The sequence below is a fragment of the Strigops habroptila genome, chromosome 8, assembly GCF_004027225.2.
Source record: "Strigops habroptila isolate Jane chromosome 8, bStrHab1.2.pri, whole genome shotgun sequence".
In the NCBI taxonomy this organism is placed as follows: Eukaryota; Metazoa; Chordata; class Aves; order Psittaciformes; family Psittacidae; genus Strigops; species Strigops habroptila.
The window spans coordinates 62,510,388-62,536,658 of record NC_044284.2 but is presented as its reverse complement, the minus strand read 5'-3'; the positions used below and the strand labels follow the sequence as shown (position 1 = coordinate 62,536,658).

General features: G+C 42.3%; 1 protein-coding gene across 1 annotated transcript in view; it reads left to right on the top strand.

The window, feature by feature from the left end:
• NEGR1 (neuronal growth regulator 1) overlaps positions 1-26,271 on the top strand; it is a 306,944-nt gene that overhangs the window by 249,667 nt on the left and 31,006 nt on the right. The window lies entirely within an intron of this gene.

Below are 26,271 nucleotides of genomic sequence, written 5' to 3'. Positions count from 1 at the left end.
ACTCTAGTAACATTTTGGGGTTTAATCTTCATAGGTAAGCACTACAGCACAGAAGCACCGTGTTTTCTCACTTCAAAAAACTGATGTTCAAGTAATGTAGTGTTTGAATTCTTGCTGTCTGCAGAGATTTATGATGAGTAATATTACATGTATTTCTGGGAGCAGGATGGAGATGGGGAATGGAAACTCTCAGCATCCTTTTATAATGATCCCTGCCTTAATTCTGAGAACACAAAGGTCTTTTTCCAGCATAAAATTGAGAATATGGGACACAACAGAGGAAAAATTTAAAAGAAACTAAGGTTGCAAGAGATACAAAACTAAGAATGAGCTAATCCAACTTGGAACGACAGAGAAAGGACTCTAAGGTCAGTTTGCAGATGAGAAACCACATCTGTTCCCCTGAAAGACAATATGAAGGGGGTTTTGTTTAAAGAAAAGCTCTCAGAATGGATAGGCTGGTAAATAGCTAGATGATACCATCATCGTTGCTATGAAGTTATACAGCTGCAGAGGCAATTAAAAGGTTTCCATAGGGTTAGAAACTGAGTCCCTCAAGCGCTGCAGCAAAGAAGGCAGTAGGTTGGAGAGGGAGGTCGAGGCAGAAAATTCAGTCAGAATACACAGCATCAGCCTCCTCCTTACTTAATCTAGGCTTTGGAGCTCATTGGTTAATTACTACTGTCACTTCCAACTTCACTTCATGGCAGCTTTGGTGGGTGTTTCTCCTGGAGAAGGTTTCGCTGCTGAAAGGAGGCAGATCCTTCTCCAGTGTTCCAATAGCAAGCCAAAGGTTGTGAAAAACCCCCAGACTGAGTCAATATTTAACTGCAGATAGACGAGGGAGAATTGCAGGCCAATGGCCTCCTATAAACCAAGGTAAATGACTAATAGGATGCTCAACATTATCATCATGGGAAGAGTTTTCCAGGATCTTTCTTAAAGCCCAAACTGGGAAGTTCCTTTTTGTAGAAAGTGAAGGGCCTGTAGTAATCCTGAAGATCTTGAAATCACCTTCTGTTGAGATTTTAGTCAAACTCTAAATACACAGTAACTGTCCTATTCTCAAAACATCTTTGAACATTCTTTTCATTTTTATTAGTGTATACAAGTATATGCATATGTATTTTTGTATATAGAATAGAATCACAGGATGGTTTGGGTTGGAAGAGACCTTAAAGCTCATCCAGTTCCAACCATCTGCCATGGGCGGGGACACCTTCCACTAGAGCAGGTTGCTCAAAGGAAGGAGGAATATGGAAGGAGTAGTGTAAAAGGAGAATGTCACTGACATCTTGAGATGCTTAAACCTGGAGTTACTACTGTCTCTGACTCCTAAAGGTCACTTTTATTAACAGCCATCTATTTTCTCATGTTGCTTAAGCACTAGTTACCCAAAGAATAATATTAATAACTCCCATGTAAGCAGGTGAAGTACTCACTGATGGTGAGGTTCCAACTCCTCTCACAGTGTTTAGACTCCATCAGCATCAATGGATACACACAAAAGACCTTTCATTTCACTGACTTTTCTTCTCATCTTCAATATAATTAATCAACTGCTTTGTCCTTCTATTGTTAAAAATTATTTATAGGATGCACATGTAAAATTTCAGCACAGAAGTTTGTGTCATTTCCCAGATGCTCATAACCCAGGTGACATCATCCGCGAAATGCCTTTCAGTGACTACCCATAACCCCACTTTGATTTGAAAATCAACCTTTCAATTCCAAACAATAGGAGACAAACCACACATTTAGAACTAAAGCAAACCCAACATTCTGCTTCAGAGCTGTAGTGATGTACTTTTGTGCATTGCTCTGCTGGAGCCCCATTTACATTTGGGAGTTTACTTCTCCCATTCGAAGCAACAATGCCTAAAGCATGTAGAATTAGCTGGAAAAGTCGCAAACTTGTGGCCAGGGTTGGTCTCTGTTTGTCAGCCATTGCCAGGGGCTGTGGGTACATTCAGATTTCTCATCTTTAGCATAATTGGTTCACAGGTGGTGTCTTGAAAAGCCTTTGAAGATGCTGCAGAATTCTTAACGCCGACTAAACAAGTGAGAGTGGCAGGTCAGAGAGAATAATTAAGAAATCTTCTTTAACTAATAATTTCACGTGTTACGAAGCACTCTTATAAAAATTGAGGATTGGAGCAAGGACTTGTTTCATTTTATCAGGAACAATGCATGTATTTAAAGGAGCACTCTGGGCAGGTTGGACAACTCCTTGAACTTCAGTTACTTCTCCCTAATCTGCCTTACTGCATATCTACTATGTTTAGTATGCCAGGAATACCAAACAATACTGAATTTCAAGCAGGCTCTATTTGTTTCATAGGAAACATGCCCACCCTTTCTTCACTCTCCCCCCATTTTTTCTCTTCCTATGGAGTTGCAGCTCCCATTTTAATCAATAAATGATTCATGTAAGGAAAATATACAGGTTGGACTCTGAATCTCAGAATTTAGGGCATTAATTTGCCCTTAATTTTGTCCTTCTGTGATGGAAGCACCATGTACCTTGAGCTAGAGATTTTTGCATGTGGGCAGGAGATACATTGGTACAGCAAATACTGGAATAGAGATGAACCCTGAGGTACAAGAGGATGATCAGCCTTGAGAAAAACCCACTCATCTTCATCAGCCAACACTCAAACTGCTTTCATTCTTTCCTTTCCCAGTTTGTGGAATTTTTTCCTAAAAACTAAGCAAGTATGAAAAGATGATCAAGATCTAGGATAACAGATCCTGGATCATTGCAGGTTTAGCTTCTCAATCCCATTAGAAACAGATGTCTTTTGAGCTTTTTGACTTCCAGTGGTCGCCTCAATGCCTCCCGGATAATCCCACCTGGGAAGGAAGGCAGGGCCTTCAGCCTGCCCTCCATCTATCATCCCCTTCATCTGATAGCTGAGTCACCCTCCAACATCCAAGAAAACACAACCACAGGTCCTTTTGTCCCAGTTAGCAGATAGAAAAGCAGATACGTAAGGTTACCAAGACTTGCTCTGAGTAGGTTGGCATGAAACAGGTAAACAATCTCCAAAGAAAAAGATCAATATATTAATCTTATTTATTAATTACTTTAAGACTTTATGTTCATAACATGTTACAAACATTCCTGTTGCATTTCAGAACTCCAGGCCGATGTGAAATTCCATAGTTGCCTCTGACAGAAAAATATCATGTATATATTCACCCAACGTTATGCATCTGCACAGTTTATCCAATGTGTGATGTGTTACTGTAGGATCACACAGTGGAGCAATGCAGGTATTAAACCTGGGACACTTAGAACTATAAACCGGCTGCACTATGGGAAATAGCTGCTTTGAAGTATTACATTCCTCTGCTGTTACAAACAGGTGAACTTTATGTCTCTAAATCATTCTGTGCAAGCTGCAGCCTCAAAGTAAACTCTGTGGAATTAGATAAATGTTTCTGTTTAAGTAAAATGCATGTTTCAAACCCCTCACAGGGTGTGCTCAGTGACATTCTGCAGTGTTTAAAGGCTGCACCATTTCAAAAGACTGTTTGAACACAGTAAATCATATTATTCACTGCTTGCTCAATAGATGTCTCATTTAATATCAAAAGAGCTACTTTCTATCAGCTGAAAAGTAGGATTAGAAAGAGGTCATTTTTAGTCCATTGATTCCTACTCTCTAGGCCAGTATGTAAAATGCAAGGCTATTTTTTCGGATGCTGTATTGCCTACATGCCTTCTGTCATGGGGGATTTCAATATTAATGAGACTTTCCACAAATATGAGAAGCCCATTTAAAAGGAGAAGCTTCTCCCAACACTCACCAATTTGTTTAACCAACAAAACTCTGGGTTTCACATGGAAATGGGAATGCCTGGATATTTCAGGGTACAATACATTGCTCCTTTCACTGGAATTTCACATTTTAACCAAGAAGTGCTCTTGAGAAATGCCAGGGAAGCAGTGCAGGGACATCTGTGGAATAATTTCTGTAGTCTATGAAAAGGGTAGAGGATATGGAAGGTGGACAGAGGTGCTCAGCTTACTCGCTGTTGCTGCCCGGAGTTGACCCTTTCTCCTGCCCAAGGGTTTCTGATGCTGAGTGATGAGCCCAAGGCTCCTCCATGTCTCTGTGCATGCTTACCATTGTATGGAATGTTTCTTCTCCTAGGGATCTGTTGGCGTTGGTGGGTTATCATTATACAAATTCATTTATGTTATTGTAAATGGCACCAGCATTTGTCATATGTAAATGCATACTGTGTAGGAACTACAGCATAGGAATCAGCACACCTCTGGGACACCAGGAAAGCTCTTTTCAGTGGTTAATGGATTTTTTTAAAAGATAGATATTGTTCTTTAGAGCTCTGGCATCCATTTGTTAACTCTTAGTACTAACTCTATGCACAACCATCTCAGTCCATGTCCTTGAGATGTCTCCCCATCTCAGTCACAGGTTGGTACCTAACAGTGTACAGGCAGCAGAGGCACATGGACTGGAAATGTCTGTGCTCTGCAGGCAGGCTGAAGGCAGCAATCCATATATCTAAACGTTGTTCTTCATCTACAGATGTGATTCGGGCCCATGCTCCCAAAGCATGCCTGGAAATCAGAAGTTTGCATATCTGGCTTGTACCACATTAAGTGTGACTCCATCCAGGCTAATCCAAACTGTGATCAGAGCCATGTATTACTGTGCTCATGCAGCAGTGTAGGCTGTAGAACCAGCTCTGCAAGGGTAAGGAAAATGCAAATCTTCCAACCTGCAACACTGCACAACAGGGTAAGGCTGCTCCAAAAGACTATAAACACAAGGACATGTTCTGAGCAAAAGAGAAGCAGGAGATTCCAGGATGTGATTCATTAGCAGAAAGAGAGCAGTCTTTGTTTTTATTTATCCCATAAGGGTATGTTTTATGTGAACGTTTTATCAGCCAGAATTGGCTGACTGCAGTAATTCTTACAGGAATAAATATGCATATATCCATCTAGATGAGATGTGTAGCCATGTGCCCAAATTGAAAATGTATATACGGATCTAGAACTTGAGGAAGGGTCCTAACTCTGTGCGGAATATAGAAAAGCCTACAGCTACATCTGGTTGGGAAGGATCTGACAAGCTTGGGTGGGTAAGCGAGGGAAAGCTTGGAGGAATAGGGGACTTGTCAGAAGATGCCTATTTGAAAGCTCTCCGAGCATGTCAGGTCTGAAGAAATTCAAAGGAAAGCCTGTTGAGTTTTGAGTGCTGGCTTCCTTCCAGGCTGCCCGGCACATTCCAGGCAACACTTCTTATTTTGTCTTTTCACTGTCTGAATTTCTCACCAAATGGAAATCTCAGTTTCTTGCCAGCTGCATTGAGAGTATCTATTCAACATGGACACGTTGGTGCAGTTGCCAGCAATATTTCCAGCTAGGAACGAAAACTGACATCCACAAATAATACAGGATCAGCCGTTTCCTTACTCTGAACCTACTGTTTAAAGGCATAATTTTCCATCTTTACCTTTTCCTTATTATATACCAGTTACAAGGCCCAGGGTATCAAACTGGTTTTTTAAGCTGGTTTTGGTCCTTCTTTAAACTCTCTAGATGAGCTCTTAAGCTATGACATCAGGCAACCCAGAAAACACTGCATGATGTGTTTTAATTCCAATAGTCCCTTCCGGGTTAAATTAAATAGAGCAAACATTTGTAGGTAAAAACATGATAGTTTGGCCAAACCCATGTCCTTCAACAAGTGCCATCATAAAGCGTTTACACAGCAGCTCTGAACAATTAAAACAAATGTTAATAACATATAACAATTAAAACAAACAAGGGCCTGTAGGGACAGGCCAAGGGGAATGGCTTTAACCTGTCAGAGGAGAGACTGAGATGAGCTCTGAGGCAGAAGCTCTTCCCTGTGAGGGTGCTGAGGCACTGGCACAGACTTTTCCCAGAGAAGCTGTGGCTGCCCCATCCCTGGCAGTGTTCAAGGCCAGGTTGGACACAGGGGCTTGGAGCAACCTGCTCTAGTGGAAGGTGTCCCTTCTAGTGGAAGGTGCCTGTGACAGGGGGTTGGAACTGGATGAGCTTTAAGGTTCCTTCCAACCTAAACCAGTCTGGGATTCTATGATTTTATGACTCTACAGTTATTTGAGACAGACAAATAGGAAATGCTTTTGGAGGCACAAATACAGCAGTGAGAGCAGTGCAGCAGTCCCTGAATGTTCAGGGTGGCATAAATGGACTCTGACTATGAGCAGACAGAGGTAGTTCACTTGTGGAATTAAGAGTGATGAATAGAACAAAGCTGGTTTGCTCAGAGCTAGACCGGAGCTCGTGGTCTAGGCCATATACTTTATGTTACAGACCCAAGCCACTTGCACAGCGTCCTGCTGCACCACGATCTTTCTTTGTTCTTCCAGGCCCAGCTGCTAAGTAGAATTTATGACCCAAATACCAAAATATAAGATTAAATAACATTTTGTCGAGGATCTAGGGCATTCCTCAATGTGAGTGTGCCAGGACCAGAACTTTGTATCTCTGAGCAGCAAGTATTCATGTGAACCTCACCTTTATTTAGGACACACTGTATAGGTGGAAGGAAACACATTAAGAGCTCAGGCCTAGTTTACTATATGCTACTCCATTAATCCAGTTAGGATTACAAGGAAAATTCGCTCTGTAGTTGTTCCTGTGCGTTGGCACCTATTTCTGTACATGATTTTCATTAAGTCCACACTTTAACTGAGTCCCTGAATTTTACAATGCCACAAGACGACTGTGGAACCATCTGGTTAAAGTTTGAAAGATGATTTTTCACTAAGATGAAAGTTTTGCAAAATATTTCACCATGTTTCAGATGCTGAGTCAGACATTCCATAAGAAAAAGCTGTTGGCATTAGGCAGCAGCAGACTAACCCAACAGAGCAGCCTGCTCCCTCCCACCCACCCGCCTCCACAGCATACCTCATCGTGGTGGGTGATGTTGGGTGATGCTGGGATATTCAGTGATGCTTGTCACTCCAAACACTGAGATGAAGTGATTGACTTTGACAACTTTTGTACATCCTCTTTCTCATTCTCGTGCTACATGACTCAGCATCCATTTCTCTCTCAATCCTATGCCACAAAGGCAGGGATGCATCTCTTTGAATTTGGGGGAAAAAAAATTGATGGAACTTATCCTTCTTAATATCTCTGATTGCAAAGAAATGATTGCCTGCCATTCAGCCTCCTTATTCAACAAGCACAGCCTATAAAACTGCACTGAATGAGTTTTCTGCCAGACTGAGGCAATTCAGAGAACAACTGAGCTTTGAAGCTCAAGAGCATGTTCACTTGAATGAACAGGGTATAGATTTTATAATACCCCGTTATAAACAGGAAAACAGTGAGTCATTTGAATAGTCTACAGTAAATTGTCAAAGCAAAGCATTCTGTTTATAGAGACAGTACAGGAGTAAGTAATGCCTGATGTGGTGTTTGTGAGGTTTCCAGACCTACAGCCCCCAAGGTCCTCCCCTCCTGGAATGTACAGTCCCTTTTAGTGGTGTATTTAAAACAAAGAGGAAGCTCGTTCTACAGAGAGGTAGAAATCTGGATCCCAGAATTCAGGTTGCCCAGAATCTTAATCCCACATTCACACACACCTGATCTAGTTCAGGATGTCCCTGCTCATTGCACAGGGGTTGGACTGACCTTTGAAGGTCCCTTCCAACTCAAAGCATTCTATGATTCTATTAAATCCTATCCTGGTCAATGCAGCCTATCGCTATCCAGGTCTCATTCAGTTATTCAGAAAGTTCCTTTTGTAGAAATCTGAGGGATTTTAGTACTTCAGGGTTATACACAGAACAAACTAGGAAAAAGAATAATTGTTTCTGAGGCAAAATGTATCTTTATGTGACTCAAAGACTATCAGAGGCCATTTTAAAGGCATCCACTCCATCTCTGCCTTTCCAAAAGCCCAGCTCTTTAGACAGGCATGACGTGGGGCATACATTCAAAAGAAAGCACCCTGAATTCCCAGGGAGGTTAGAAAAAGGAAAGGTGAAAAGCTCTCACCACCGACTGCCAAACCTTCCATACTACCCAGAGGGGAATCTATATCACTTCCCCTTCTGTTACTATTCTTTTTAAGAAGCTGACATCCGTAACTACTTTGAAAGTTGCTGGCATTCCTGCCAAGTGCCACACACTGTTTGCTGTCTTGTCTTTCTAAATCCTGATGTGGAGCCAAAATCAATGGCAGAAAGAAATTGCTTATTGCCTGGCTAGGAAATGTTTCTGACAGTCTGTGTGCACTGCGTTCTCATGACCAGAGGGACACACACGATGTGGAGTTCCTCTGATTGCAACCCAGAAAGAGCCCTGCACTGAGCCAACCTGAGCCGCAGGTCACCTACAAGGTGGTTGCTGAGAATATGAAAGAACCTTTTTTTGGGTGCTTTTTGTTTTCTGTTTCAAAGAGCACTTTAATGGTGCATGTAGCATATTTCTACTGAAGAGACCAAATGCCTCACTTCACAATGGGGGATGAGAAGGGGAATGGAAAATAACACTCAGAAGAGACTTTCTGCAGCACGAGCTCACGCAGCAGAGTGCCGTCTTGAGCATCTTCCCTCACTGGTCTCTCACCTCCTTGCATGTAATGCTTAAAAAATACATCTCTTGAAGTGAGCTCATTTTTAACCAGCACATTTCCTTGCATGAGAATCAGTGGTTCTCCCATAGCGAGGGGTGGGGAGGGCACAGTGACACAAGCATCCACACAGCAGAAGTTGTGGCTGCTCCATCCCTGGCAGTGTTCAAGGCCAGGTTGGACACAGGGGCTTGGAGCAACCTGCTCTAGTGGAAGGTGTCCCTGCCCATGGCAGGGGGTTGGAAGTGGGTGAGATTTAAGCTCCCTTCCAACACAAACCAGTCTGGGATTCTATGAAAAGGTGCAGCTAGTGGCAGAGCCATCCTGAGGATAATACACTCCGCACACCCATCCCCTACCATTAATCCATTAATCAGCATTAATTGGTGCCTCCCACAGAGCCACTAAGGCTTGCTTGCTTTGCTATCTACACCAAAATAGTGTATTAATTGATAGAGATTCTCAACAGGAGTTTCATGCCTAAAACTCCCAGTCAGCTCTGAAAAATCTCAACTGTTGGTTTTTCCTTCTGCGTAATAATGTATGCAAAGAGGAATCACGGAATCGTGGAATGATTTGAGTTGAAGGGACCTTAAAGCTCATCCAGTTCCAACCTGGCCTTGAACACTGCCAGGGATGGGGCAGCCACAGCTTCTCTGGGCACCCTGTGCCAGCGCCTCAGCACCCTCACAGGGAAGAGCTTCTGCCTCAGAGCTCCTCTCCATCTCCCCTCTGGCAGGTTAAAGCCATTCCCCTTGGCCTGTCCTTACAGACCCTTGTTGAAAGTCCTAAGTCTCAAAGGAGCCATATTGTCTCCCAAATCTTCTGCATTAAGCTCACACACACACAGGAGGCAGCTGCAAAAGCTCGGAGTTTTATTGAGAGCTCCTGCCACTATCCTGCCCCAGAAAAGCCCCAGATAATTCATTATATGGAACAGCAAATAAAGTTAAATTGGATGGCATATTCTAACACGAAACCTTTGCTAAAGGGTGAAAAACTGAAAGTACTTTGGGGAAAAAGTAAATGTGCTCATTAATGAAAAGCAAAAAATACTTGATTATATTGCACTTTCTGTATATTTTACGTAGATGGACTTTAAGTTCTCTTAGCTCACAAATAGCAGACTCCAGCATTAAAGCAGCAGCTTTATAGCAACTGCTTAAGTCCCCCACTAGCAAAAGGTCCTCTGCCTTGCAGGAACAAATCTTGCCATGGATAGAGAAGGATGTATATGAAATTCAGATGCTTTCAGCAGTGTTGTGCAACATGCACACACAGAAGACTATTTAAATTCATTGCAGTGAGGATGCCACAGGTAGGCACACAGAAAGGAACTATACAGTCACAAAACCAATTAAACCATCATTTCTATCAGTCAACTGGTACACCAGGTTTATAAGCTTCTCTTCATTTTCTCCTAGCATCAATAGCTTGCGAATAAGGATAACTGTAGGCACAGAAAAGATTCTTGCGTAGCTGAGTAAGAATAGCTACAGGTGTCATTTGTACATAAAAAAGGAAGAAGAAAGTTGTTGGAAGGAAAAAACCTGCTTTGCTGTGGGTTTGTTGTACTCAGGAAGTTAAGCATATGCTAATGGTGAAAGGAAGGAATTGTATTTTATAGTTTGCATGAGGAGTTGCTCATAGGAAGCACAGTCGGTGTCACAGAGAAACACGTACTGTGCAACAGCCAATTGGGGGGCGCAGTGACAGAGGAGATGGATGCCTTCCCCTTGAGTCATTCCCTGATAAAGACACATCACTCGGCTGCAAGATGACAAACTATATGTTCAAAGTGACTAATCATTTAATTAAAATTTACGAGCAGTTAAATACTGTTTGACCCAAATGGAGGCAGTTATCATGAATCAATGTGGGAGGAGGAACTTGGCTTTTCAGCAGATCGATAGCTCACAGCTACAGTACCTGGACACTCTCTGCATTTCTGATGTGTGGAGAGGCCTTTTGCTGGCTGCTGGAGAGGCTGGCTGGGAAAAGATCTCAATCAAGTTGAAAAGTAGTAACAATTTTACTTAGGCAGTGTTTGAACACTCTTAAGTTTCATGAATAGTTAATGTCACGTCAAGTGTTGAAAAAAAAACATTCTTGTAGCTTAAGAGCAAATAGCTCAGATTTTGATGAGTTATGTTTTTTCATTGCGTCCACAGGCCGGGGGAAATTGCAATCATCTTTCATGAACAGGCTCGGCAGGTTTTATTATAGCAAAGTAAGGGTGGCCATTGCATTTCCTAACTAATGTAGTAAATGTAAAATTGCCAGCCTAACATGCTTTTTTATTTATGCTGCTGAGCACATAATGTGCTGGTAGTTTCATAAAAATATATGTTAGAGGAATGCCACATGCCAGCAAGCTGTACATCTCTTTTATGTATATGACTTATCCAGCGTCCTTCTCTTTAAGACGTAGCCCATTAGAAAGAACAAGATTAAGCAGTACTGATATAGAAGGCAAACTCAAAAGAGAGAATGCTGGTCTCATCTGTTATGATTCAAGGTGCACTACACTTTAACTCTTCTGGAATTAGTAAACAGTTTGACTTTGTTATTTATTTGATCCATCACCTTAATATAATAAAAGCACTATTGATGGTTAATTGCTTGGCTCTTAGTGTGGTTCAGGAGGAGACTTCCATGGATTACTTTAATATACCTATCAAATGAGAGCAATCTATACACTCAGCAGAAATATGACTAAGAGAAACCCCATAGAAATGCTGAAGAAAATCAGCAGAATACCTGAATGAAAAACACATCTTTAAATATCATTTGACAGCCACCTCAATGGAAGATTTGTTTAAAGGTTGTCAGCTTCTCTGGCACGAAAGTTCCTTCCTCATACACAGTCACGAAAAAAAGGCAAGAAATCATGTACTAACCTGCTTAACTCAATATCCTTTGTCAAGAGCAGAAGAATGATGTTGAAACTGTCCAAAAATGGTAAAGTTCAGTGTAAAAAATTATCATTCGCAATGCTATATGACATTGCCTCAATGTAACAGAACCAACAAAACCTTCATGATATATGATGACTATCAAAGGTTGCCACTGAATACACAGATTTAACGTGCTGCTTAATTTGAGAGCTTATTTACAATGTCACACTTCATTTTGAGGGAAATGATTCTGACAAGCAATCATTTAAAATAGAGAAAGAAATTTTTACAAAAGGTCAGAAGTACAAATATTTTACATATTAACTACTAATAAATTCATTTCCTCTAAAAGTTAGAAGGATCAGCAACTGTCTTCAAAGCTCTTTGCCATGTTTCAGCACAAGACCCAACCTCTAATTACCAATGTAAGCTGTAAATAATTGTCAAGTATGCAGATGAGCCAAAAATTCCATCAAATTAAAGTAATTAGCTTCCAAGTCAAATTTTTCTGTCACGTTAAAATGCTTTTCCTTTTCTCAAACGTGACACTTACAAATGAGGGCAACATTGTCAGAGAAGCACTTATTGTAGGCTGCCAAAATTATGTGCATAAGTACTCGAAAGCACACACCATGCATATTAGCTTCAAAACAAGCTGTTTCTCAGCAATTCACTTTCTAATTCCCTAGTTTTGCTACAGAATCACTCTTCTGAATTGGGCAGATTTATCAACCTTGAACCCTTGCAGGCGACCTGGAAGTTTCACACATATGAAATCTGAGCATGGTTATCTGTCACAGAGAGCCTCAGGTCTTGGCTCTTCATAATCACAGAATCCCAGAGTGGTTTGAGTTGGAAGGGAGCTTAAAGCTCATCCAGTTCCAACCCCCTGCCACGGGCAGGGACACCTTCCACTAGAGCAGGTTGCTCCAAGCCCTGTCCAACCTGGCCTCTTCTTGGTTCATTTTCAGCGAAGAACCTTTCCAGAACTCATGGTTTGGGACACAGATGGGAACTGGGCTCCATACTACAATGCAGGGATGAGGGAATGCAAATGGGCAGCTAGCTTGCTTGTCCCAGTGCTTTCTCTAGCACTTCTATAGTCTTATTTTCAATGTTCTCTTAACCAGACCTGTCCAGTGAAACACCACGATCCATTCTGCTCACATTCCAGTGTCAGCCTATTCTTCACTTGATGTCTTTATGCTTTGTATATTCTCTATGTAATTTTAAGCTAAACAAGTGATGATTAGTTTTGTTGATTGCTATTGCTACAGATAATAAAATCAGGCCTAGATGTGTAGGTAAGAAAGAAGGTAGTCTCAGCCTTGAGCACATCACAGCCAGTATGAGCAGAAAAATGCATAATATAATGAAACCGTACATTTATTTCTTCCTTGCCTACAAGTTTCCTTTAAAAATGCTCCCTTTCTATTGGCATCCCCCATCCCCCTCTAGCTCTACAGGTGTTGCTATTCCAGATCAGACAAGACAAAAGAGTTTAGACTCACAAATACAAGCTGGTTTTGTGGTTTCCTTTACCCTGACTGTGCCAAGAGCAGCGCAGGTGAAGCATCCTCCTGGGATGGAGCACATACATGGGAGGGAAGGGTTTGCCAGGGTGAGACCTATCGATGAAAGCTGTAGTATGTCTCACGCCATAGAAATGTGCTGTACCTCCCACATTACCAAGTGGGACTTGGTAGACATCTGTCTACCAAGTACTTATGCAAAATAAGTAAGAATGGTTTACTTTTGACTAATGAAAAATATGCATGTTGCAGCATTGTAATACACTTCTGCAAGTCTAAAATTCTCTAAAAATGTTGAAAGTTTCAAATAGAAATCCTGTCAACAATAAAAACATGAAATAGTGCACATGTGTGCTTCAGAAACAGTGTGTGCATCACACTGCAGATACACCAAAAGTCACCTTTCTAGAGGCAAAGCTTAGAAGATGAATGTGACATCCATATTTACTCACCCTTATGTATCTCCAGGGTTAGGGAGCTGTAATCATCATATAAGCCTACAAGACTCAGGACCGGCAGTTGCCTACTGTACCAAGATTTCCCATAAATAAGCTCAATAGAAATTAGTTCTGATATCAGTTCCAGAGAGGCATTTTAAAGAAATGGAGAGCTTCAGTAGTAACATCATTTAGAAAACTATCCAAAAGTGATTTCATGGTTCATTCGCAACAGAAGAGCTTCTCTTTGCTACAAATTTTGAGGTTTTTCCATACATAAAATCAGCAAAAACCCCTGGCTTTCTCGCCAAACCAGGGTCAAAAAGGACAGTTTGGGAGTTGTACATTTGTCTTTTGGATTACAGCTTAAAATACACAATAATTAAACATAGCCCCAATTCTGTATCAATTCAGAACTTCTGTCTGAGTCCATGTATGTCTCAGAACTAGAATATCTTTACTGAGATTTGGGAAATATGATGAATCATGGAATAGCCCAGGTTGGAAGGGACCTCGAAAGATCACCTGGTTCAGCCTTTCATGGGAAACTGGACTAGAGGAAGTTGTCGATCCTGTTTGCAATGGCAATCTACCATCCCACAAGCTGTACTTCCTGGCTATCCTGACTACACTGCTGTGACTGACTCATTTTTCTGCTGAAAGACAATAGGATGCTGTATATTGTGTTATCTGGTTTACACAACTCCGTATCGAGGCGTTGCCTTTCTTTTATAAAGCATTAGTAATTCTGAAATAATCGTATATTATATTTATTATATATTCTATTATATATTATAGATGTTATATAATATATATTGTATATTGTGCATTATATTATATATCATAATTCATAATGATTATGAAATAATCATAGAATCCTGGAATAGTTTGTATTGGAAGGGAGCTTAAAGCTCATCCGGTTCCAACCCCCTGCCCCAGGCAGGGACACCTTCCACTAGAGCAGGTTGCTCCAAGTCCCGTCCAACCTGGCCTTGAACACTGCCAGGGATGGGGCAACCACAACATCATCAGTCATGTCCAATTCTCAGTTCAAGAAATTAATGCTTAGCCAGTAAATCCAGCAGGCTTCAGATGTCTATAGACATCTTGATAGTGAAATTTTCTCTAGGCTGCCTCTTTCCTTTTGTCTTCTGCAACGAGCAGGAGGCCAGGACCCCCAGCACACATCACTAGGTGGGAGAATAGCCCATCTATTTAAGCACAAAGGTGCAACACCATGTTATTTATTGCAGCACCATGTGATCTATCAGCCAGGTTACACGGATGTTATGACTTCTATTTCAGTACTATGTAACTGTATTCCAACCTACTAAGCACTGTACTAATGGCAACATCTGCAATTAGGTCAGAGCTCTGCTGTTCCAGCAAGTGGAGGTTTCACTTTGGGTTTATTTTGGGGGGGGTTTGCCTAGGTGTGCTTACAGATTGCATTTCTGAAGCCAACCTTGTAGCTCTGCCTGCGTAACCAAGCTGGGTTGACAGCACTGTGATTATCTCCCTGGATTTTTGGTTGAATTTTGAGTTGGAATTTTCACTATTTCATGGACTTTGTTATGAAATAGGCCTTATTTTGCTAATGAAATCCCAGATAGTGTTTCTAGCTCAGTTATACACTGTAGGAGATCATGTAACTATCAAGCTACACTAGGTTTGCATTTATTCAACTTCCCTCCCTCCTATATGCTCCAAAGAGGCAGGGGGATCTGATCCCACAGAGCACTCTTTGCTTGGCCTTTGGGCTAAGTAATAACTTTGATTTGAAGGCAAAGTTATTTGAGTCCCTGAAGATAACTTTACCGAGATTACTGCTGCAATAAACCACAAAATACCACTCCAAAAAATCTTTACTTTTCTGTAATAATCCTCGGGTAGATTATTTTTAGCACATCTAAAGCAGGAGAGGGAAGCTTGGCAAACTCAAAGTAAATGGAAGTTGGGTTTTATTTCAAGCAATAGAAATAACAGCGCCCTTTAACTTATTAATAGATCTAAAGTGGGAACGTTAGTGGTAATTATAGCCCTTCAGGGTCTGATCCCATGAAGAAATGGGTTAAACCTGCAAGTTTCTGGAAAGTGTTTGAATCTGTTAATGCTCCTGTTATGCAAAGAGAAAGAAGAGAAGGAGGAAGAAGGTGAGAAAATGGTGAAACCACACACGGGTGGTGCTTGTGGAGACAGGGCACTGAGATCAGGGAGGAGGCAGAGCTCATCCAAAGATAAATTTATCCCAGGAATAAGACAATTCCTACTCATTTAGAAGTGTAACTGTAGAGAAAACTTCCACTGATTGTTCCCAGTGGAAGCCAAGTAACTGCTTTTAAGATAGATCTTAAGATATTTATGAGGGAAATCACAAGACACAGTGAGGCAGCAGAGCCGGGTTTGGAAAGCCAAGAGGCACACGCTAATTATAGGTTCCACAGCTGGGCTCAGTTTTCTATGAGAATTAAAGGTGTGCTTGAAGTTTCTGTGCAGTTTGCATACGAGAGGCGTGTCCTTAAGCCGTGGGAATGAATTGAGAGACAGTGTCTGGGAGAGGGAAGTGGAGCTGCAACCTGTGCTATGGACTGGGGACCTGCCTCCGAGAGCTGCAGGCTGAGGTAGCTGATCTTTGCCTCTGCCACAAGTCACGTCCCTTTCCCCCAGTGGAACCTGTTATATCTCCAGTTCCAGAAAGAAGTCAAATCTTCCAGTCACTGCTAATTATGATGCATTCATAGTATGACAGAATGGTTTGGGTTGGAAAGGACCTTAAAACTCCTCCAGCACCAACCCCTGCCACGGGCAGGGACACCTTCCACTAGAGCAGGTTGCTCCAAGCCCCTGTGTCCAACCTGGCCTTGAACACTGCCAGGGATGGGGCAGCCACAGCTTCTCTGGGCACCCTGTGCCAGCGCCTCAGCACCCCCACAGGGAAGAGCTTCTGCCTCAGAGCTCATCTCAGTCTCCCCTCTGGCAGGTTAAAGCCATTCCCCTTGTCCTGTCCCTACAGGCCCTTGTCCAAAGCCCCTCTCCAGGTTTCCTGGAGCCCCTTTAGGCACTGGAGCTGCTCTAAGGTCTCCCCTTCAGGAGCCTTCTCTTCTCCAGGCTGCCCCAGCCCAGCTCTCTCAGCCTGGCTCCAGAGCAGAGCTGCTCCAGCCCTCGCAGCACTTCCATGGCCCTCTTGCATTAAAATCCCAGCTCAGATCACTTTGGGACAGTCCCTGTATCGCTGGTCAGTGCTAGAAGGCTTGGGGGAGATGGTCTGGGGCTGTAGGTGCACCCTGCCATGTGTTCAGGCTCAGCCTGCTCTGTGGCCCGTGAGATGTCCATGCAGTGCCATCGATTACCTGCTCTGCTTTACTCTCCAGCCAAGGTGCTTGGCTGCATTCTCCTGTCTCCTTTCCCAGTTAAAGGCAGGGATCAGGTGGTGATCCAGATAAGCACGGGCTCATCCCAGGACTGGGACTGGTATCAGCTCTGCCTGTTAAAGCCTGGTACACATCTGCAGCTCTAAAGTTCTTTAAGATACTTCATTTGTTCCGATGTGACTGCACTTCTCAGCTGCACAAAGAAATTGGAGATAACTTGAGTATAAAGGATGATATATAAAGCTAAATTTTATTCTGTTCCCTCACAGTAATTTTCCTTATAAATATTTCTTGGGATTATGAAATATCCCTTCCAGCAGAAACCAGGTATGTCAGGGCTATACTACTTTATCCTGTTAAACACCAAGCACTCTGTGTTCAGTGCCTGCTTCAGTTATCCTATTACAGCATTAGGACTCTTTTCCTTTGTAGTATTTAAGGGAAGGGGGGGAGGGTGGTGGTGTTTATTTGATGCGATCACATTTATCTGTGTCAAAATGAAATTCCATTAAAGATACACTGTACAACAATGCATGAGGGCTTAAAATTGGGTTTGTTCTTGCAGCAGCAACAAAAGCATATCTGCTCTATCTGAAAGATTAGAGTGAGCCTGCCTTGTCCGAGCACCACTGTTTTTATCTGATTTTATGATACCCAGAGATATTTTCTTGAAGAAATAACTTGAAAGCTGCATATGGGCAATCTATTATTTACACTGATTATCTACAAACCAGGCTTTTGTGTTTGGGCTCTGTTGTTAAGAGTTTCTCTAAATCATCATCACCCACTTCTCAGCTTACTTAAATCCATTGTAAATACAGAAATATGGAGTAACAACAGTGCGTGCCCAGCCCCACTGCAAAGCCCACACTTACAAATGCTCCTGCAGAAGAACAGCAAGACCATGTAATTACAGTGAGCAGGAACTAGAGGGATTTTTAGGTACCACTGTGTGATAAGTGCCTGTAAATGGGCACTTTCTATTGGCAACCATATGGTGAAATTCAAAATGCAAGTTGGGAAACAAATCCCAGCTGGGTAATAAAGTTTTCCGAACGCCTATTCATTGTGACCATGGCAGCAATATGAAGTGCTCACAGTCAAATGCAGTAGTTGGGCTGTAGCACATTTTTAACGATTCTATACCGGATAGAAAACTTTAATAGCTTCTGTAAGTCTCCAACTATGATATCATTAATAATTAGATGCTGAACACCTTCAAAAAGCACACATTGACACTGAGGACCACAGCAATTCCTTTGGCACATGACATAAAAATGTCCAAAATCAAGATATTAGGATCTCGTGCCCAAGTGTAAAGATATCCCATGTACTTCCCTGTTTGGAGAGGATGTTTTATCTGATATCTTAAATACTCCTCAACAATCACACCCATTTAATTCGAATGCAAAGGTTATCTTGCCCTTTCTCAGTTATGTTACCCAAACTTTGCCAATCTACCTTTATGATAAAATTACCATGATTTTTTAAAACATAAATTATCTGGGAAATTTACTCACCATTTATATGTCGGAAAAATGAGAGATGTTATTTCCCTGAAGTAACACCCTTTTTCAATACATTAAATGTTTTGCTGTGAACAATCAGATTTAAAACTGGATTTCTATGAGAAGAGTCAAATGACAATTTGGAAAATAAGCATCAGGATTTGGAAGCTGACATTTTGGAAGAATTGGGAAGGAGGAATGAGTTTTAGGAGAAAAACCCAACAGTGCTAGAGTTCCATTAGTTAGCACAGCCTTTGGAAGAGAGAGAGAGGCTGCTGAGAGGTGGCTGACCCAGGCAGGGATCGAGATTGTGAAACTGGGGTAAAGCATAGAGGAGACAGCAAAACTATTTGAGGTGACCTGGCTCCACGACCACCCATGTGGTCCTGTTCCTTGCTGCTGCCCACCCAGGCTCTTCCCATTCCAGGACTGCATTTCCAAACCCAACTCTGCCAAATTGACAGCCAGATCTTTAACCTCTTCAGCCTGAGCATGGGATGCTTTCCTTCGAAACAGGAGCAGTTCTATGGCTGGTGCTTCCCTGTCCATCCATGTAGACTGAGACACCAGCACTAATGACTTTTAAGAAGTTGCTGACTTTGGAAATGTTTTGTTCCAGAGAGTGATTTGAGAACAGAAATTAAGAAACTTAGAACTCTTTTGCATACAGTTAACAACCTCCATCAGTTATGGGTTTCCTTTCTCTGTAAGCTTAATGAAATGCAACTGTTAAGTGTTCACTAAGCAGGTCTGGTTTGAGCTGCAGATTGTGGCTGGCATGTCCCATTGCATTAATAAGCAATGAAAAATCATCTTCCTTACGCTTTACATTAACGGGTGTATTTTTAGCTGGGTTTAAATTAGTACTTGGCTGTTGACAATATTTAGCAGGAGTTGTTTGTTGGTGGGTGAATGGGTGACTCTGGCTGTTGTAGAGGGCAGGGAGGGAAGTGTGTCTCTTCTGCTGCCTCCTTGGGCCTGGCTTTCCAGAGTCAGGGAGCCCAAATTCCCAGGCAAAGGTCTGCACAATCATGAAATTATAGAGCTGGGTGGCTGAGCTAGTTATCATTCTTAACAATAATGTTAACATATAAAGTTAACCTATATTAACAATGTATAAATATAACAGATTAACAATATATGTTATATATAATGTTAACAATAAAGTTAATGTGTATTAACAAAGTAGGGCTTGTTCAGCCTGGATAAGAGAAGGCTCCCTAAGGGGAGACCTTAGAGCAGCTCCAGTGCCTAAAGGGGCTCCAGGAACCCTGGAGAGGGGCTTTGGACAAGGGCCTGTAGGGACAGGACAAGGGGAATGGCTTTAACCTGCCAGAGGGGAGATTGAGATGAGCTCTGAGGCAGAAGCTCTTCCCTGTGAGGGTGCTGAGGCGCTGGCACAGACTTTTCCCAGAGAAGCTGTGGCTGCCCCATCCCTGGCAGTGTTCAAGGCCAGGTTGGACACAGGGGCTTGGAGCAACCTGCTCTAGTGGAAGGTGTCCCTGCCCGTGGCAGGGGGCTGGAACTGGATGAGCTTTAAGGTCCCTTCCAACACAAACCAGTCTGGGATTTTGTGATTATCAATAAAAGCAGGTTCACATCTCACTTTTGACAAAACCTCATCTACCATCTTTCCTGGGAGTCATTTACACAGTGTCACGGTCCAGTAGAAGAGGAAACCTGTACTAAGGCCGGCGTAACCACCAGTCATGGTCCCTGTGTGCATGCCTCTCAAGTCCACGTGCTCTTATCAAACTCTCCTTTTCTCTAATTTAGTGATTATTCTACATAATCCTCATGTTTTATACCAGTTAGCAGTTGTGAAAGTGTTTAAGCTCACTCTTAGCACAGATAGGATTATATTCAGACATCTCTCCTGGTGGTAGATAGAAAGGAACAAAATAATATTATATCACTATCTCTATTTAATACAAAAGATTAGGAAAAGCACTATGCTGAAACGTGCATGCCAACATTTCCTAACACCAAGGACTGCATTAACCAGAAATAATTATAAGTTTTAATCCTGATGCCTTGTAGACAAAAGCACGGACCTCTTTAGGTTGTCTGAATAAGCAAGACTAATTCTGTTAAATGGATTATGCAGAGAGATGCTAATAAGCATTTCATTTAACTATAGTCAGGTTAATGATTTATTATAGGAAACCCTTAATAAATAGGGGGTTTTGTGCAACATTTAAAATATATGGGGAAGGAAGAGAAAAACTAACTCAAGGTCAAAGCAGTGTAGAAAAAGAAGATGAAAAAGATTTGCCTGTCAAAAATGGGTTTTTAAAGAAAGTTTGTAAGATAATGGGACTCTGAAGGCTCAGTTGAGTCCAACAGATAACATCTCTACATATTGTTACACTTGATGTTAGCTGAGGATTTATGGCTTTGGAGGAGCAGGTCGACAGTCTATAAAGGACTGTATTAGAAAGCAACAGCTTGTGTTAGGAGATAATCTGTGTGGAGAGCTCCAGATCAGGCTTACAAGTGTTTTGACCAAAGGGAAGTTTGTCAAGAAGAGCAGCCTCACTCTGTGCCTCGGAGGCCAGGCAAGACTGCGGAAAGCTTGACCTTGGGAGAACAAAACCTTCAAATCTTGTGTAAAAATGAATCAGCAAAGACACCGATTTGTTTAGTCTTATGCAAATGCAATCATCCTCAAGGCTAAGAGCCCGAGACAGGAAATTTGCAGAGATGGAAAATTCACTGGTAAAGTTAAATAGATAAATCTGAACGAGGGGCCCTTTTGAAGTGTATGCCAGATGGAGACTCTGATTAAACTGAGCTTTGACCATGATAACAACACCTGGAAAATGCTAATGATTAAGTAACACTGAAATGCATTCAGGCTGCGTCTGTGGAGGTTGGATGAGGTGGCTCAGAAGATCCTCTCCAGTCTGATGTTCCCCTGTTATTGGGGTCAATACCTGGAATTCCTTTTAATGAGAGAGAAACGTACAGCACTGCCCAGGCCAACATCACCAGAGCACACCCGAAATGCAAAATGCTTATATTTTAAATAAAGGCATACATCCTCCGAAGGAAGACTGAGGGAAGAGGCAGCTGGTCTCTTCTCCCAGGGAACAAGGGATGGGACAAGAGCAAATGGCCTCAAGCTGCACCAGGGGAGGTTTAGGTGGAGATTAGGAACAATTCCTTCCCCAGAGGGTGCTCAGGCATTGGAACAGGCTGCCCAGGGCAGGGCTTGAGTCACCGTCCCTGCAAGTGTTCACACCCCGTGTAGCCGAGGCCTCAGTGCCATGGGTTAGTGGTGGCCTTGGCAGTGCTGGGGAGCGGTTGGACTTGATGAGCTTAAAGGTCTTTTCCAACCTACTCAATACTATGATTCTATTTGCAAGGTATTACTTTGTAAATGTTGTATGGTCAAAAAGGTTTTCTTATCCCAATGAAGAAATCAGTGCAGAGCTTTGGGAAAAGTGAAATACGGTTTGTGCGATGGCTCATGGGGCACTGAAAAACATTGTCACTGATTGTGACAAACTGTTGGAGGAGGTAGCTCAATGCCATGGGACGTGTCCTCACCTGGACACAGTGTTCATCTGTGTCCCCAGTCCTTACAAAGCAGTAGGGACAAGGATTATGCTGGGAACAAGGGAGGAATGTCCCAGGGGACTCCACCTCCCTCAAATGTGTTAGTGTATATATATATATGTGTGTGTTATATGCTCTGTTCATGCCTGTGCAGCCATTCTCTGGGTTTTGAGGGTGGAATTCTGGGTGGAATTTTGCTCTTGTATGTTTTCTAGCCAGGAGTCATTTGGCACCACTGAGACAAATATATCCAAAAATCCTTGAGGAAGGAGACAGGAAGTATTGCAAGAGTTGCCCATGAGCTAACTCTGCCTGGATGGATAAGACGGGGCTGTAGAGGATAAAGCCCAAAACTGTGAGGTTCTTAAAAGCATGGCTTTATTCTCTGAAATGTGTTGGCAGAAAGATTCAGAAGGTGAGCCCCCAAAAGACTGATGGACTTGATAAGAGTGGAGTATTGTCAGGTCCCATTCATTGGCATTCACACCAGGCTGCTGCGAGATGCAGGAAACTGAGAAATGACTGGTTTATGCTGATTTGTTTCTTATTTCTAATTTAAATGAATAATGTAGCAATTTTTTAAGTCTTGAAATAGGAATACAGAGAATAAAAGATTACTGCTCTAACTGCAGAGGCAAAAACCAACTATTTGTTGCACTAAAATATTAAAGCTTAGTATTTTAAATACTTGGGAGAGATATGCCACCAGCAACGTTTTAAAGTGAAATATTATCCCCATGTGTATTTGTGTGTATGCACAGAAAATAAAGAAGCATTTCTTGTTTCGTAAAGACCCCAGTTGTGATACACTCTGTACCTAATTCAAAACTGGTTCTTGATACTGATTCTGAGTTAAAAATATAAAACAATATATTTACAGGACTAAAAAGAAAGTCAAGTAATCAAAAAGTGGATCATAGAATCCCAGACTCGTTTGTGTTGGGAGGGAGCTGAAAGCTCATCCAGTCCCAACCCCTGCCACGGGCAGGGACACCTTCCACTAGAGCAGGTTGCTCCAAGCCTCCTCCAGCCTGGCCTTGAACACAAACCCACCTCTGTAACCTGCTGCTAAACGTCAGTGTTGAGGGGAGGTGATCCTGGCGGGTCCCATGGAGCACAGGGCTCCCACAGTGCTCCTTGGGGGAAAAACCATCTTCTTTGTGAGGACATGCACGGGGACCTGGCAAACCCCTCCAGGTCCCTTCCCAGCTCTTCTAAATCCTCAGTCAATTTATGTTTCAAACATCAGACTTTTCATCCAGCTCATTTTAACCTTCTCCTACGCAGAAATTCACTTTCTTTTAAGGTATCACTCTCACAGCTCTGAACTGGATTTGCACTGCCAGATCGGCACAAGGGGAGCCAAACCACTTGACCTTGGTTTCTGTTTCAGATAGTTACCAAGACATTGTTCTGGATGAGAATCTTCAGCTGGATAAATGCCTCTCTGCAGGTCAACCACTGTTCTCCTTCCCCCCTCCGTCTACTGAAAGCTTCTCATGCTGTAAAATCAGTTGTAAACAGAGTGCTCTGTTATACTGGCGGTGATAGGTATTATGGAAATGCCCAGGATAGCTGCAGATGTAATCAGAGTCAAATAATTCATGCTTTTATTTATGCCTAATCATACATACCTCCACCATTATCTTGCTGTACAAATATTAAGGCTGCAAGTGCAAGTGTATGTGTCTGTACAAAACAATGACATTCAATGCTAGGATCTTAGATGGGGGGAGAAGGTATTTTCAAACGTTTAAACCTTTTCATTCATTCCTAAAGTAAAGTTTTTAGTGCGATAGAGGGAACCATCAATAAACCCCCAAGAAAATTAACCACTCCAGTACAAAATGACCTTGCTTGGTGTTACACAGCAATGATAATGAAGCTATTTAGTACTTCTCACAAATAATTATTCATTCTAGATGAATGACTTAGCAGAGCACACTAAGAATCTTTATATTTTAAAAGTAAGCTTGTTTACTTTTTAAAAGCTCTTAAAACACCACAAAATGTCTACAAGATCTACAGAATTCTAACCATATTTGGAAATAAAACTTTCTTTTGCCAGCAGAGCAATCAGGAACCCATAGGAAAAGTCAATCAAAATCCCAAGGTGAAAAGGAACTTCTTAATTCTGAAGAACCAAGCACAACACTTTGAACTGTCCACCATCCAGTAGACTTACTATGACATCGTAACTGATGCCACTGTGTAAAAGCAGCATCTACTTGTAAATCCATTTTGGAGACTAGGAAAACTTGGAGATCCCCAGGAGTCGAATTAAAGTTAAAAGGAATAATAGTCTGGCTTTCCCAATCACTGTGTCACCATCCATCATATGCGAGACAGCTGGGTGGTCCCCAATGCACATGCTCAACTGCTGGTCCTTTGCAGGGCAACAGCAAATATTTTCCAGCTCCCACTTCCATTCTGAATTAAAATAACATGGCTTTTCAAACGTGTAGTAAAGAGTTCCATAAAAGCCCTTTAAAGCCAATTTCTGACCTGTTTGCCTGTTGGCACACCTTAGAATTAGGGGATGTTTCCACAATGACAGGAACCTCTCTGGGGATAAGCTGTGTGAATAGCTTTGGGTTATTTTGGTTTTCTATGTGAAATGCCAGTGCAGGTTTCACTAAGTGAACCTACACCCAGCAGGTACTAATCAGCAGGTTCCCACCAGTCTGCCCTCTTTAGAGAATCTGAGGAAATGGAACGAGTATTAGAGGGGCTGGAGAATAACTTCAAATTCCAAGCTCTTTCAGAGCATCATCCAAGTGAGCCTGGAAGCCAAACAGCACAGCTCAGTGTCATTTTTTATGGTAATGCCAAAGGCAGGTTTAAAGACACTCAGAGAGTTTATCATAGAATGGTTTGGGTTGGGAGGGACCTCAAAGCTCATCCAGTCCCAACCCCCTGCCACGGGCAGGGACACCTTCCACTAGAGCAGATTGCTCCAAGCCCCTGTGTCCAACCTGGCCTTGAACACTGCCAGGGATGGGGCAGCCACAGCTTCTCTGGGCACCCTGTGCCAGCGCCTCAGCACCCTCACAGGGAAGAGCTTCTGCCTCAGAGCTCATCTCAATCTCCCCTGTGTAAGTTTGAACCTATCACTCCTTGTCCTATCACTACAGTCCCTCTCCACCATCCTTGCAGGCCCCTTCAGATACTGGAAGGCTGCTATGTTCACATGTGGTTTTGAACTGAAATCTTCTTTGTCAGACCGAGTCGTAAAAATCAACACTCAAGCTCTGCAGGGGTGGAGGTGTGGGACAGGCTGGAATCAAACAGGGCTAACATTTAGCCCATGGTCCAGCAAAACCAGCCTTTACATGCATTTGGCATCCTCCACCTCCCTATCCCATGTGAACTCAGGGCTATTTATTCAAATCCAACTGAGCATCTGCTCAGGACATTTTATTCAAACCCAGCAGCTTAAACTTCTTCAGATTTGCTTCTCCTTCATGCTTCTTTCACATCAAATCCTTCTGGTTAGCCAGCTTTGGGAACCATAAGTCTTTCTTATTATCTGCCCAAGTCTATGTGGTTTTCTCCATTAATTCACTTAGCACCTTTGTGCTGAAACAATACAGATATGATTTAAAAAGCTTTAGAAAGATAGTATTGGTTCATGTGCAGGAAATCAGATTTACATAATTTTCCACTCACATTTATAGCCACCATAGTTCAAATTATCTTTAAGTTGGGGAAACTTTTAATATGATAAAATGCAATACCACCTACGCTGTGTTTCAGCTTGCTAGCCTGGGATGTGTAATAAATTAAATGTTGATTTGTCATACTGACTTATTGCACAAAGTTCCTTTTGAATGAGAAGAGAGTGCCCTGTCCTGTAGTTAGTCATGGTTATAAGTCACTAAACTAAGCCTCAGAATCAAGCTTCCTCTTGTCTAGGGTTTTTTATTGCATGAACCTTTCTGCACGGGGAGAAATTAATGATTTTTGGTTTTACAACACACTCTGCGCCAAATGTCATATGTTGGAAATGGACCTGGTAGCACTTAGCACAGATTTTCTTGCAGAAAGAAGAGGGACATTTATGTTTCAGTATTTAGACTGAGCAAAACTTGAAATTGAGGAGACTGCATCTGCAAAAGCCAACAGAATGTGGCGAAACCCCTGAGTTTGCTTTAATTTCTTGGGTGATTACTACAGTTTCTTTTCTTCTCTGCCCAAAAGACAAGCCTGTGAGGATTTGGTGAACCTTGCTTTCTCCACAGCACAGCCTGCGCGGTATCCTTATGTCCAACCTCCTGCCAAGGCAGGGCCACCCAGAGCAGGTCGCACGGGAATGTGTCCAGGCGGGTTTGGGATGTCTCCAGCGAGGGA